The sequence below is a fragment of the Natator depressus genome, chromosome 1, assembly GCF_965152275.1.
Source record: "Natator depressus isolate rNatDep1 chromosome 1, rNatDep2.hap1, whole genome shotgun sequence".
In the NCBI taxonomy this organism is placed as follows: Eukaryota; Metazoa; Chordata; order Testudines; family Cheloniidae; genus Natator; species Natator depressus.
In genome coordinates, this window is record NC_134234.1 from 264,624,079 (window position 1) to 264,636,444 (window position 12,366).

The 12,366-nt window shown below is 43.6% G+C and overlaps 1 long non-coding RNA gene across 1 annotated transcript in view; it reads right to left on the bottom strand.

Moving 5' to 3' along the window:
- Positions 1-625: 625 nt before the first annotated feature.
- The window catches only part of LOC141986494 (uncharacterized), a 153,152-nt gene continuing 141,411 nt past the window's right edge, over positions 626-12,366 (bottom strand). The window contains exon 6 of the long non-coding RNA XR_012639296.1: positions 626-1,236. This is a non-coding gene — a long non-coding RNA (uncharacterized LOC141986494). The remainder of the gene's footprint in view (positions 1,237-12,366) is intronic.

The window sequence follows — 12,366 nt, forward strand, 5'->3', positions numbered from 1 at the left end:
TACAGGAAGGGACTTTATTCCCAGACCAGAAAATAACCATTAGGGATGTTGAAATGCCTATAGTTATCCTTGGGGACCCAGCCTACCCCTTAATGCCACGGCTCATGAAGCCGTACACAGGCAGCCTGGACAGTAGTCAGGAGCTGTTCAACTACAGGCTGAGCAAGTGCGGAATGGTGGTAGAATGTACATTTGGACGTTTAAAAGCACGCTGGCACAGTTTACTGACTCGGTTAGACCTCAGTGAAACCAATATTCCCACTGTTATTACTGCTTGCTGTTCGCTCCACAATATCTGTGAGAGTAAGGGGGAGACATTTATGATGGGGTGGGAGGTTGAGGCAAATCGCCTGGCCGCTGGTTACGCGCAGCCAGACACCAGGATGGTTAGAAGAGCACAGGAGGGTGCGGTGCGCATCAGAGAAGCTTTGAAAACCAGTTTCATGACTGGACAGGCTATGGTGTGAAAGTTCTGTTCATTTCTCCTTGATGAAACTCCCTGCCCCTTGGTTCACTCTACTTCCCTGTAAGCTAACCACCCTCCCCTCCTCCCTTTGATCACCGCTTGCAGAGGCAATAAAGTCATTGTTGTTTCACATTCATGCATTCTTTATTAATTCATCACACAAATAGGGGGATAACTGCCAAAGTAGCCCGGGAGGGGTGGTGGAGGAGGGAAGGACAAGGCCACACAGCACTTTAAAAGTTTAAAGCTTTAAAACTTATTGAATGCCAGCCTTCTGTTGCTTGGGCAATCCTCTGGGATGGACTGGCTGGGAGGCCGGAGGCTCCCCCACCGCATTCTTGGGCATCTGGGTGAGGAGGCTATGGAATTTGGGGAGGAGGGAGGTTGGTTACACAGGGGCTGTAGCGGCGGTCTGTGCTCCTGCTGCCTTTCCTGCAGCTCAACCATACGCTAGAGCATATTAGTTTGATCCTCCAGCAGCCTCAGCACTGAATCCTGCCTCCTCTCATCACGCTGCTGCCACCTTTCAGCTTCAGACCTCTCTTCAGCCCACCACTTACTCTCTTCAGCCCGCCACCTCTGCTCCCAGTCATTTTGTGCTTTCCTGCACTCTGACATTGTCTGCCTCCACGCAGTTGTCTGTGCTCTGTCAGTGTGGGAGGACAGCAATAGCTCCGAGAACATTTCATCGCGAGTGCTTTTTTTTCGCCTTCTAATCTTCGCTAGTCTCTGGGAAGGAGAAGATCCTGTGATCCTTGAAACAAATGCAGCTGGTGGAGGAAAAAAAACGGGACAGTGGTATTTAAAAAGACACATTTTATAGAACAGTGGGTACACTCTTTCATGGTAAACCTTGCTGTTAACATTACATACATAGCACATGTGCTTTCGTTCCAAGGTCGCATTTTGCCTCCCCCCACCGCGTGGCTAGCCCCTCCTCCTTCCCCACGCCCCGAGGCTAACAGTGGGGAACATTTCTGTTCAGCTACAGGCAAACAGCCCAGCAGGAACGGGCACCTCTGAATGTCCCCTTAAGAAAAGCACCCTATTTCAACCAGGTGACCATGAATGATATCACTCTCCTGAGGATAACACAGAGATAAAGAACATGTTGTTTGAACAACAAACATACACTGCAATGCTTTGTTCTACAATGAGTCCCGAATACGTGCTACTGGCCTGGAGTGGTAAAGTGTCCTACCATGGTGGACGGAGTAAGGCTGCCCTCCCCAGAAACCTTTTGCAAAGGCTTTGGGAGTACATCCAGGAGAGCCGCGAATGCCAGGGCAAATTAATCATTAAACATGCTTGCTTTTAAACCATATATACTATTTTAAAAGGTACACTCACGAGAGGTCCCTTCTCCGCCTGGTGGGTCCGGGAGGCAGCCTTGGGTGAGTTCGGGGCGGGGGGTGGGGTACTGGCTCCAGGTCCAGGGTGAGAAACAGTTCCTGGCTGTCGGGAAAACCGGTTTCTCCACTTGTTTGCTGTGAACTATCTTCCTCGTCCCCAAAACCTGCTTCCATGTTGCCTCCATCTCCATTGAAGGAGTCAAACAACAGGGCTGGGGTAGTGGTGGCTGAACCCCCTAAAATGGCATGCAGCTCATCATAGAAGCAGCATGTTTGGGGCTCTGACCCAGAGCGGCCGTTTGCCTCTCTGGTCGGCTTGCCTCAGCTCCTTAAGTTTCACACGACACTGCTTCGGGTCCCTGTTATAGCCTCTGTCCTTCATGCCCTGGGAAATTTTGACAAATGTTTTGGCATTTTGAAAACTGGAACCGAGTTCTGATAGCACGGATTCCTCTCCCCATACAGCGATCAGATCCCGTACCTCCAGTTCGGTCCATGCGGGAGCTCTTTTGCTATTCTGGGACTCGGTCGTGGTCACCTCTGCTGATGAGCTCTGCACTCACCTGCAGCTTGCCACGCTGGCCAAACAGGAAATTGAAATTCAAAAGTTCGCGGGCCTTTTCCTGTCTACCTGGCCAGTGCATCTGAGTTGAGAGTGCTGTCCAGAGCGGTCACAACGGAGCACTCTGGGATAGCTCCTGGAGGCCAATACTGTCTAATTGTGTCCACAGTACCCCAAATTCGATCTGGCAAGGCTGATTTCAGCGCTAATCCCCTTGTCGGGGGTGGAGTAAGGAAATCGATTTTAAGAGCCCTTTAAATCGAAAAAAAGGGCTTCGTTCTGTGGACGGGTGCAGGGTTAAATCGATTTAACGCTGCTAAATTCGACCTCAACTCCTAGTGTAGACCAGGGCTAAGTATAATTTGTTTTATTTAGATACATACACCAGTCCTGAAACAGAGACAATCATAAAGAGCATGCAGGTAATCCCTTTCTTCCAGAAATTTCAAGTCACAAACCAGTAGACTGTTTGCAGAGAGCTTCTCTGTTCCACTAATTGTCTCTAAATATAGTGAATAAAGCAGAGAGCAAACTCTGCTATCAGTCACAGCTGCGCTCCAATGAATACTGAACCAAACGAACAACAATTCAGCATTCTTCAAATACTAGAGATTTGCTCACATACTAAGAAAAATAACTTAAGACAATGTGTAACAGCACCATCTGGTGCCTCTTGCCATAACATTATATATTTAACATTTCTACAAAGTGTTGTAAGAAAAGACAGACAGCAAGAAGAGAAAGAGAGAGGAAGAAGTTAGTGAATGAGGGATAACATAGGGTATCCAGAGGAAAGAAAAACATTCAACCTAAGGTTTCAGAGTAGCAGCCGTGTTAGTCTATATCCGCAAAAAGAACAGGAGTACTTGTGGTACCTTAGAGATGAACAAATTTTTTAGAGCATAAGCTTTCGTGGGCTACAGCCCACTTCATCGGATGCATAGAATGGAACATATAGTAAGAAGATATATATATATATATATATATAGACACACATACAGATAAGTTGGAAGTTGCCATACAAACTGTGAGATGCTAATTAGTTAAGATGAGCTATTATCAGCCGGAGAAAAAAACTTTTGTAGTGATAATCAAGATGGCCCATTTAGACAGTTCACAAGAAGGTGTGAGGATACTTAATTTAGGAAAATAGATTCAATACGTGTAATGACCCAGCCACTCCCAGTCTCTGTTCAAACCCAAGTTAATGGCATCTAGTTTGCATATTAACTCAAGCTCACCTAAGAGCAGACTACACATTTTTGAAAGCAGTAGATGCTCTAGAAGTACTTCAAAAAACACAAACTTGTTTGACAGGAGTTCTTTACTGAGGTAAGATAATGGAAACTTGATCCTCTGATATAGGATATGCAAGGAATTCCTGCTCTCCTCCTTACCAGTGCTTGTGGGCAAACTATTAAGCAGAAGTAGATAAACACAAAGAAAGTGGCCTGTGTCAACTGCATCGTGTGCCAACAGAATTTTATCAATAAGAAGAGTATTATTTGCTCATTTGTAAAGTAACTTGCATTTGTATTAAAAACTCTACTGCACAAACATATAATAGTAACAGAAATAACATTAAAATGAAACATTTTCCAAACAAACTTTAAAAAAATGGAAAGCATAATTCATGCATCAAATATGCATGCACATTTTGTATGAGTGTTCCATCAAGTAAGTTGTCCGGCTATACCAAAAGGACAGGAGACATTACATATGGTTTTAATCAGGCCACAACTTTATTATTAGATGTCTTGGACTACCCAGCAGATAAAAGTGTACAGTGCAAGTAACCCCATGTTCATTTAATAACTTCTTGGGGGGCTTCCACAAGCCCTCACCCCCCTCTTTTTCTATCCAGGTCTCCCCGCCAACCCATTCCTGGGACTGAGCCCACTTTAACATGATGGTGATAAGAAAGGGGGGTTGGATCTCTGCAGTACCAATCACAGGAGTCCCCGAAGCTTCCCCGCCCCCCCCTCCATTCTGTTCCTTTAACCAACTTTTCCTTTCAAGTCCTTTACCAGGCCATTTTTATCCAATCATTGTATACCTTCCCTATGGAGTACCTGCACGGGACATCCACCCCACTTATATAATGAGTTGCAACACATAGCCTACCTCCCTTCATGCCACACATGAACAAAGCCCTCCCTGATCCCGCTGCGGGAAAGGCAAAAAAAACCCCAACTCCACCTAGGTAAAACTGGTGGTAAGGGAAAAATTCCATCCCCCCACTTAAAGGTGCAGTGTGATCATACTAGCAATGTGAATTTCAAAATCTAAGCACGTGAATAAAGACTATTAAGAATAAAGAAAATTATCAAGAATTTGCTCAATAACAATTAAGAGAGGGACAGAGGGAATTGTTATAATGAAAACATGAAAAGCAGCATATTGCTGGGGAGGGAGTGTTAAGTTTCATTTAGTATGTAATGATTGTGTTTTTAGGTGAGGTAAAAAGTGTTGTGTGTGTATGTGACAGAACTATAAAGTGCTCATTTACTTAATTTCAAACTTTTCAATAACTTATTGCCAGAATATCTTTTCTCACTGTATGAAATATTCAAACTTTATACAGTAAATTCAACAGAGAATTCAATATAAATTTCAAGTCATTTTTATTTTCATTTATTTCTGTGTCCATCCAATGACTTTTCAGTTTTGCATTTTCACTGAAAAAATATTATGTAATTTAGTGAGAATGTAACTGTTAATTGTTGTGTACTGTGCTTTGCTTTTCTCTAATACCCTAGATAGGATACAGAAAGATTGAAAAATATCTAGGTCCTTTACAAATTCCAACTCCTCTTTGCCTTTCATGCATTCATGTAGAGGCCTATAATCCCTACATTATTTCTTACTGACTTGTTCAAGGCTCTTGAATTTATCTCCTTGATATTTTATATTCTTAAGTAGTCCAGAGTCTTGCTCTCTAGCTTCTTATTATAATCCTTCAAGTCACTAATTCGCTCTCATCTTCAGCCTCTTCATTGACATTTTTTAAAGTTGTTTGAAACTGGATATTGAAGTTAACAGGTTATCAGTCTTTATTCGTAACTATTTCCGGCCATTAGCAGCTTCAGCAAGTTGTATTATGGACAAGTGGCATTTAAGGTTGTCTATTTAAGGTTAAAACTAGGGTATATTATACACCTTATTTTAGCTCACATCCACATCCCCAATAACTTTGGCTAGTAAAGTTAGTATGACCTAAGATTTGCTAAGTTTACTCTGAAGTCAAAGAAGAATCCATTATTATTAGCTAAATCAGAAAAAACTTACATTTTTGAGCTACAGTATATTAAAAATTACAAATTGAAATTAGCATCTTATGTTTCTCTGTGTCCTTCATGCTTAATAAGCGTAAGCTACCCTTTAAAACTGCTCCAATAGTTAGCTCTCTTTAAACTTGTGCATTAGCTACATTTGAAGAAAATGTGTTGTAATTAAATTGAAGTCATTAACTATTTATCTAATTACATTATCTACGGCTTATATTATAGTAGCACAGAGACCTCACACAGAATTGGGGCCCCACTTGCTATGTGTTCTTAAAACACAGAGAAAGATGCAGTCCCTGCCCCAAACCTTATAGTCTAAGTGAAATAAGAAGAGCGTGGAGAAAGAGATATAATGAAACAGACAGTTTTTGATATATGTTTGCCTTTTTAAATATTATAAAATAGGTTAAGTTAATGGCAACCATCCCTTATCTTGTCCCTAAACTAGTGTTCAAAGAAGATCAAATTAGGATGGGGAAGCTCACCAATTTTGTTGGCTGCCATAACAGGTGCTCACTTTATGTGGTGACAAAGTATCAGTATTAAAGCTAGTCAATACTTTTTGTGGAAATATTTTTTCAATGAAGTGTGGACTTTTTTTTGAAAATGAAAAGTTTTGTGAAAAATTCTTAGAAAATAAAACTTTGAAAATGTTTGTTTTTTGAAATCCACCAAAAACTATTTTTGTTTATTCATTCAAAATCCAGAAAAGTCCCTAAAAATATTAAAAGAAAATGAAATTGTTAAGTTCTTTTACATTTTTTTCAAAAAAATGTTTACCTTTTTTTAATGCCTGTAACCATAAAATCCGAGTACCTATGTATTCAAAAAATATATCTGAATGGAATTAATGTCCTTAAACATAAGCCACAATAAAATAAGCGTGTGTGTGTGGGCGCACGCACGCAGATGTATGTGTGTGTTATACTCACCCTCATTTCTATAAGTGCACCACTTAGACCTGACCAAGATGGAGAATCTGTATTGATGTAAAAATAGGCAAAAATAGGCAAAAAATGCCCTGTAACATTTTGAAATATTCTACACATTTTCCTGAATTTTACAAGATTTTAGGGCATGTATTTCTGCATCTTTTCCTTTGAAGGGGTTGGGCAGCTAGCAGAGGATCATCATTCTTTAGAAGAGGGAGACATGGAACTCCTGGGCTAAGGCATCTTTTCATCTGATTGGTTATGTTACTGATTCACCTACTCATAGAAAGGGTTGGAGGCCACGAAACTCTTCAGATAGATTCAAAGTCCTCACCCTCTCCAGCTAACAAGGAGAGGCGCTCCCACAAGATCGGAAGAGGGAGAGAGTGGGAGCTCTCCTACTACATTTAGAAGAAGGGGAGCTGCACCACTCATATCACCATACTTAAATTTTACCTAGCCATCATTAGTAGGCTGATTTCTTGAGATGGGGCATGAAGAGAGATTTGAAGTAGAGAGCAGTGGTTATAATATAACAGTTTGCTCACTGTTGGCTGCACTTCAGAGAGAACTTTCTACACTTAACTCTGAAAGAATTTCCCTGAGCTCAGTCACAGAGGGTCAATGTTTTTGAGTTAAAACATCAGGCTTTCCTTCTTTACTGTGCAGGTGTGTGTGATTTACCCAGTAATTATGTGTTTCTAGTAATGGATTCATTTTAGAATGGCACCCAACTGTTTTTTTCTGTAAAGTAAAAAGAAAACTGTTCAGACTGCTTATGAGTTATAGATAATTTAAAATGACCCTGAACACAGCCATCCAGCAGCTGCTACATAAGTTATGTTTCCAACCAGGGTTCCAAAGAAAGCTCTAGAATCACTCCCCTTAATTTCACACAAGAAAAATATTTTTGATTATTTCAGGTTACTCTACAAATGTTTTGGAATAGCCTCATTTGTTCAAAGCATTTTGAAAGTTACTGATGCTTAAAAATGATACTTTAAAACATTTTACTGAAGTGTCACACAGTTTTGGGTCCCTCTCAGTGAAAAATTCTTTGACTAACACTTGAAACTTTCCATCCAGTTAATGTATCTAGGACAGCATAAAACTGAAATATTTTCTAAGACTTATCTGGCATAGCAATATATATTTTATAAAATCTGCATGGCCTGACAGGTCCTTTATGAAGTCTCTGAAGAGCAAGGAAAAACGGAAGCCCTTGAGATCGCTCCTGAACTCCACAGGCAAGGCACAGGGAGCTGGGGAATTTGTGGGAATCCAAAGTTCTGATGTACCAAGAGGCAGAAGGAGCAGGGCAACCTGCTGAGCTCAGGAGCTCTGCAGAGTAGTGGTACCTGTGGAAGACAGGAGACTACAGAGAGAGAAAATGAAAAAGATCTATCCCATTTTGGTGATCTATCTGTAATGTGTCAAACAGAGTCGGAGCTCCAAAGTATTCTGGGCATGACCAGTGGCAGTAGCTCCTAAGAGAATGAGTAGCAAAACACCAAGCTAATCAAGGCTCTGATTGGATACCAATCTTCCAGTCAATAGCGTCTATTTTCCCAGACATTTACAAAAAATAAGTGTTAATAGCTCAACAGGTTAATAGCTCAATAGGTGATCCATATGCCCCTAGGGCCTGCCAACGTATGAGCTCTGTCTCAGAAGGAATGTATACTTTCATCCCAAAGAGCAATCTGACTGATTTTCAGATTTTCATTATTGAAGAGTGACCTATTACTGTAATCAATGACTTCAATAACCTTAGAAGTTCCTACATGACCATCCTGAGAATCAAGAAATTACTTAGCTTTTGTTACTGGCTAAGTCAGGTTTGAACCTCAGTCTTTAGAAGTATTCCAGTATGCCACTTACCTTCCCCAAATCAGCTTTATATTTATACACTATAAATTTCACTCAGTTTAAACCAAAAATAAACTAGAGGGTTGCACACTTTGTTGCTCCTCCATTCCCCCTGACAAGCATTCTGTGTGCCATCCCCTCCCATCCCTCTCTATTTCAGGGACTCCCTATACCTCCCTCATGCCAGGGATCTGTGTCCTGCATGTCCCTCTCCCCAAAGTCATTGTCCCCCATGCTCCCCTCCCACGCCAGGAGCTGTGTGCTTTCCATTCTCCCCTTTCCCCCCATACCAGGGTCCTCCATTCTCACCATCACCAGTAGTTCTGTGTGCCCCCTATTCCCCTCTTCCCCCTACACCAGGGAATTTTTGTGTCCCCATTCCCCACACCCACTTTGAGAGATGAGTCGTTAAGGGGGTCAACATATTAAATTGTATTGAGAGGATAGGCACAGCTGAAATGGGGAGGTACTTTTATGCTGGAAGGCATAAATGGCTGCCATCAACTGGCTCTTTGAACTGTAGACAGTTTCAGGAGTGGTTTAAACTGCTAGCTTTACTAACCTGACACAAGGGGCTCTGTGTCCCCCCTCCCACATTTCCCTGGTTTGTTTTTCTAATTTTCACCAAAATCCAGAGAGTTCTGCCCATTGATGCCCAGAACATACCTGAAATTTTGGACTTGATTGAATGCAACATTGAAAAGTTATCATGTTACAGATGGAGAAATGCTGCTGATTTGAGTATAAAACCTCACTTCGCTCAGCCCAAAACCAATATGTCCAAATATTTCCAGGTTTAGATTACAGTACATTTTCTATTCAAGCAAAAACTAAAAAGAACGCTATGTTGTGAGAGTTCTATGCTGTTTCCAAATGACATTGTTCTGTAATTCGCTAGAATTTAAAATACACATTTGATAATTGCATATGAAAATTGCTAATGTCATACAAAAGAAAGCAAAAGAAATGCAAGTTAAGGTTATGTAACTTGCATAATCACTAACACCTTCTTAAATTTAAATAGGTAGTTCTAAAAACTGAAAAAATCTAAAGTGAATTGAAAATTCAACAAATGAAAACCAGTGCCAAAACTTTAAAAAGAGTACAATTTTCAGATCTGATCTCTATTATTTAATGTTATATGCTTCAAAATTGCTTGGGATTATACAAAAGAGAAATATGAAAATGGACCATGCCCCAAAGAAGTGACAGTCTAAAAGATCTATATATGAATAGTCACATGGGGAGGCTTAGAGGAAGATGTTAATTTGTATTTTTTGATAAAATTTAATTTCTCTCACTTATATAAGCTTGCTTGACCGCCTGTCATTTTTGTACCAGGGCGTGGTATTTAAGTTGTAGTCAAAGGCAGACATTTATGCTAGCTCTGCTATGACTGTCTCCATTTTGACACTGAAGAAAAAAATGAGCAGAAAGAGGAACAGTATAGTAGGAGACACTGTTTGTGGCTCTAATCCAGTAATAGAGGCTTCCAAAGTGTACAAAGCCACAACCTGTTGGGGTAATGCCCGTGACAATCACATCAGTCGTGTGTGCAAAAAGCATGTAGAAAGCAGCTAACCTGAAGCTTGTTTGAACAAGAAATACTATGGTTTTACAAGAGACTCCCAACTTCATCCAAGTACCATGTATCTTCAAGAACTCAGAGCCCCAAAACGCACAGCCTGTCCAGAAAATTGTTTTTCCAAAAGAAAAACAGAGTTCACACTTCCCTAGATGAACTAAAGGCTTTGGATGCCCATTCCCACTGTGAAGGAAGTATGTTTGGGGCTGTTCATAAAACTACTGGAGTCATTTTCCCAGCTCCTCTCTGTTCATAATGTTTTCCCTGATATATATATAAGTTCATCATTAAGTAATAATTCTGCCAAACATCACTAAATATTAATGTGCCTGTGGACATATGGACAAATTTGCAGAGCACAAGCCTCTCTAGGGCTACTCATTACACTAGCTAGACAACTTTACTAGAATATTTGTTCTGCTTTTTGAGGCTTTTCAACACAAAACAAACATGGGAAAATGCCATGTGTGACAGACCCAGACCAGTGGGGTACAGGAGTCTGATCCTGTTGGGATCCAGGAAGTGGGTGCGCAGAGCCCACCCACTACTGAAGGACCTCCCCCAGCCTAAGGGGAGGATCGACAGGTCCGGGATTCCAAATAAGTGCGGGGGACAACTAATGAGATAACAGGAATGGGAGTGAGGTCACAGGGCTAAACGAAGGGAACCTGATGGGGACACCGAGCAGAGAACCCCAGACAGCGCCCACTGTTCCTCGAAGGCATCAAGGGAGCCAGCAGATGCCGGCCAGAGGAACTCTTCCTGGCTGTGTCATCAGACTGAGGAGTGGAAATAGGCCCCACAGTCGCAGGAAACCCCATCAGCCAACCTCCTCTCCCTGGTTTTGTAGATGGCCATTTTGGCCAGGGCCAGGAGGAGGCTGACAAGGCAGTCACGCGACTTTGTGGGGCCACGGATGGGGAGTGCGTAGATGAACAGGTGAGGGAAAAAGTACAACCAAAAACATAACAGTATATCCAAGAGGAGCCAGAATAGGGGCTGCAACCTGGCGCACTCCAGGTACACATGCACCAGGTCTCCCTCACACCGCAAAAGGGGCGGGTGTCTGGGAGGGGAGTGAACTGCGCCAAGTACACGCCCGTGCTCACGGCTCTGTGAAGGATCCACCGGTTGACATCCCCGGTGGGCCTCGGGACCAGGGTGGAATATAGGCTGGCCCACCGGGGCTCCTCACCCTCCAGAGGTGGCAAGAGGTCCCGCCACTTCGTGACGGGTGAGAACGTGAAGAGTGTGGAGCACGAGCATGTACTGGTGTTTTCTTGGCACGGTCCAGAACCAAACCAGCTGCAAATCGTGCAGCCGGCTTGCGATAAAGGGGTAGGATGGCGTGACAGGTCCACGGGGCAGGGCCTGATGAAAAGGTCCAGAAGGCCTGGGGTGGAGGGTGGGAGGGGCATGCCCTCTCACAGGACCCAGTCAAGGAAGACCCACAGTGGGCGGTAAAGCAGCCCTCACCTCCTGAAGTATGCACCGAGGAATACAAGGTCTGGAAAGCCCCATGCACTGAGCGAGCGTCAGGGGATCCAGCCAGTCTCCCCGGTCATAGTCCAGGAGGTCTCCGACTCTGGTAACTTCTGCCAGGACCAACCTCTGGCACACCGAGGGGGACTCCGCCACCTGCACATGGAGCTGGGGGTTGTGTAGTAGGGGCTCCACAAGGAGATCCACCCCCTCGGTAGCCACCACGGACCTGGTGGCCAAAACCAGTTTCCAGGTCTGGAGAATGTCCTGGTAGAAGACCGGCAGCCCAGAGAGGTCTCGCAGAAGACCCCTCGGATGGAGATAAAGGAGCTGCCAGTCATATCGGAGCCCTCAGAAGCAGCGCAGGAAGGCGTGCGCCAGTACACTCCACGCCAGACTACCTGCACCATAAAGGAGCCTCTGCAGGTCCTGAAGGCAGAAGATGTGGACCTGAGAGCGCAGGCACTTCAGGCTCTGTCCTCCCTCCTCCAGGGGCAGGTGGAGGACCCCTGCAGAGATCCAGTGCAGTCCTAGCCAGAAGAACTCCATAACCGACTTCCGGATGTTGGTCAGGAAATCTGGAGCAGGGACCAGGGTGCTGAGCCGGTGCCAGAGCATGGACCAGACTTGCTGATTGAGCACCAGTGCCCTCCCTTGGAGGGAGAAGCACTGGAATAGTCCTGCCCATCTCCAGAGCCACTCTACCACCCTGTCCTCTAAACCTTGCCAGTTCTCCGGCAGAGACTAGATAGAGTAACGCCAAGATAGAGCAGCAGACCTGCACTCCACCGGATGGCCTGAAGCATGGCTTAATGGTGAAATCCTAGCGGA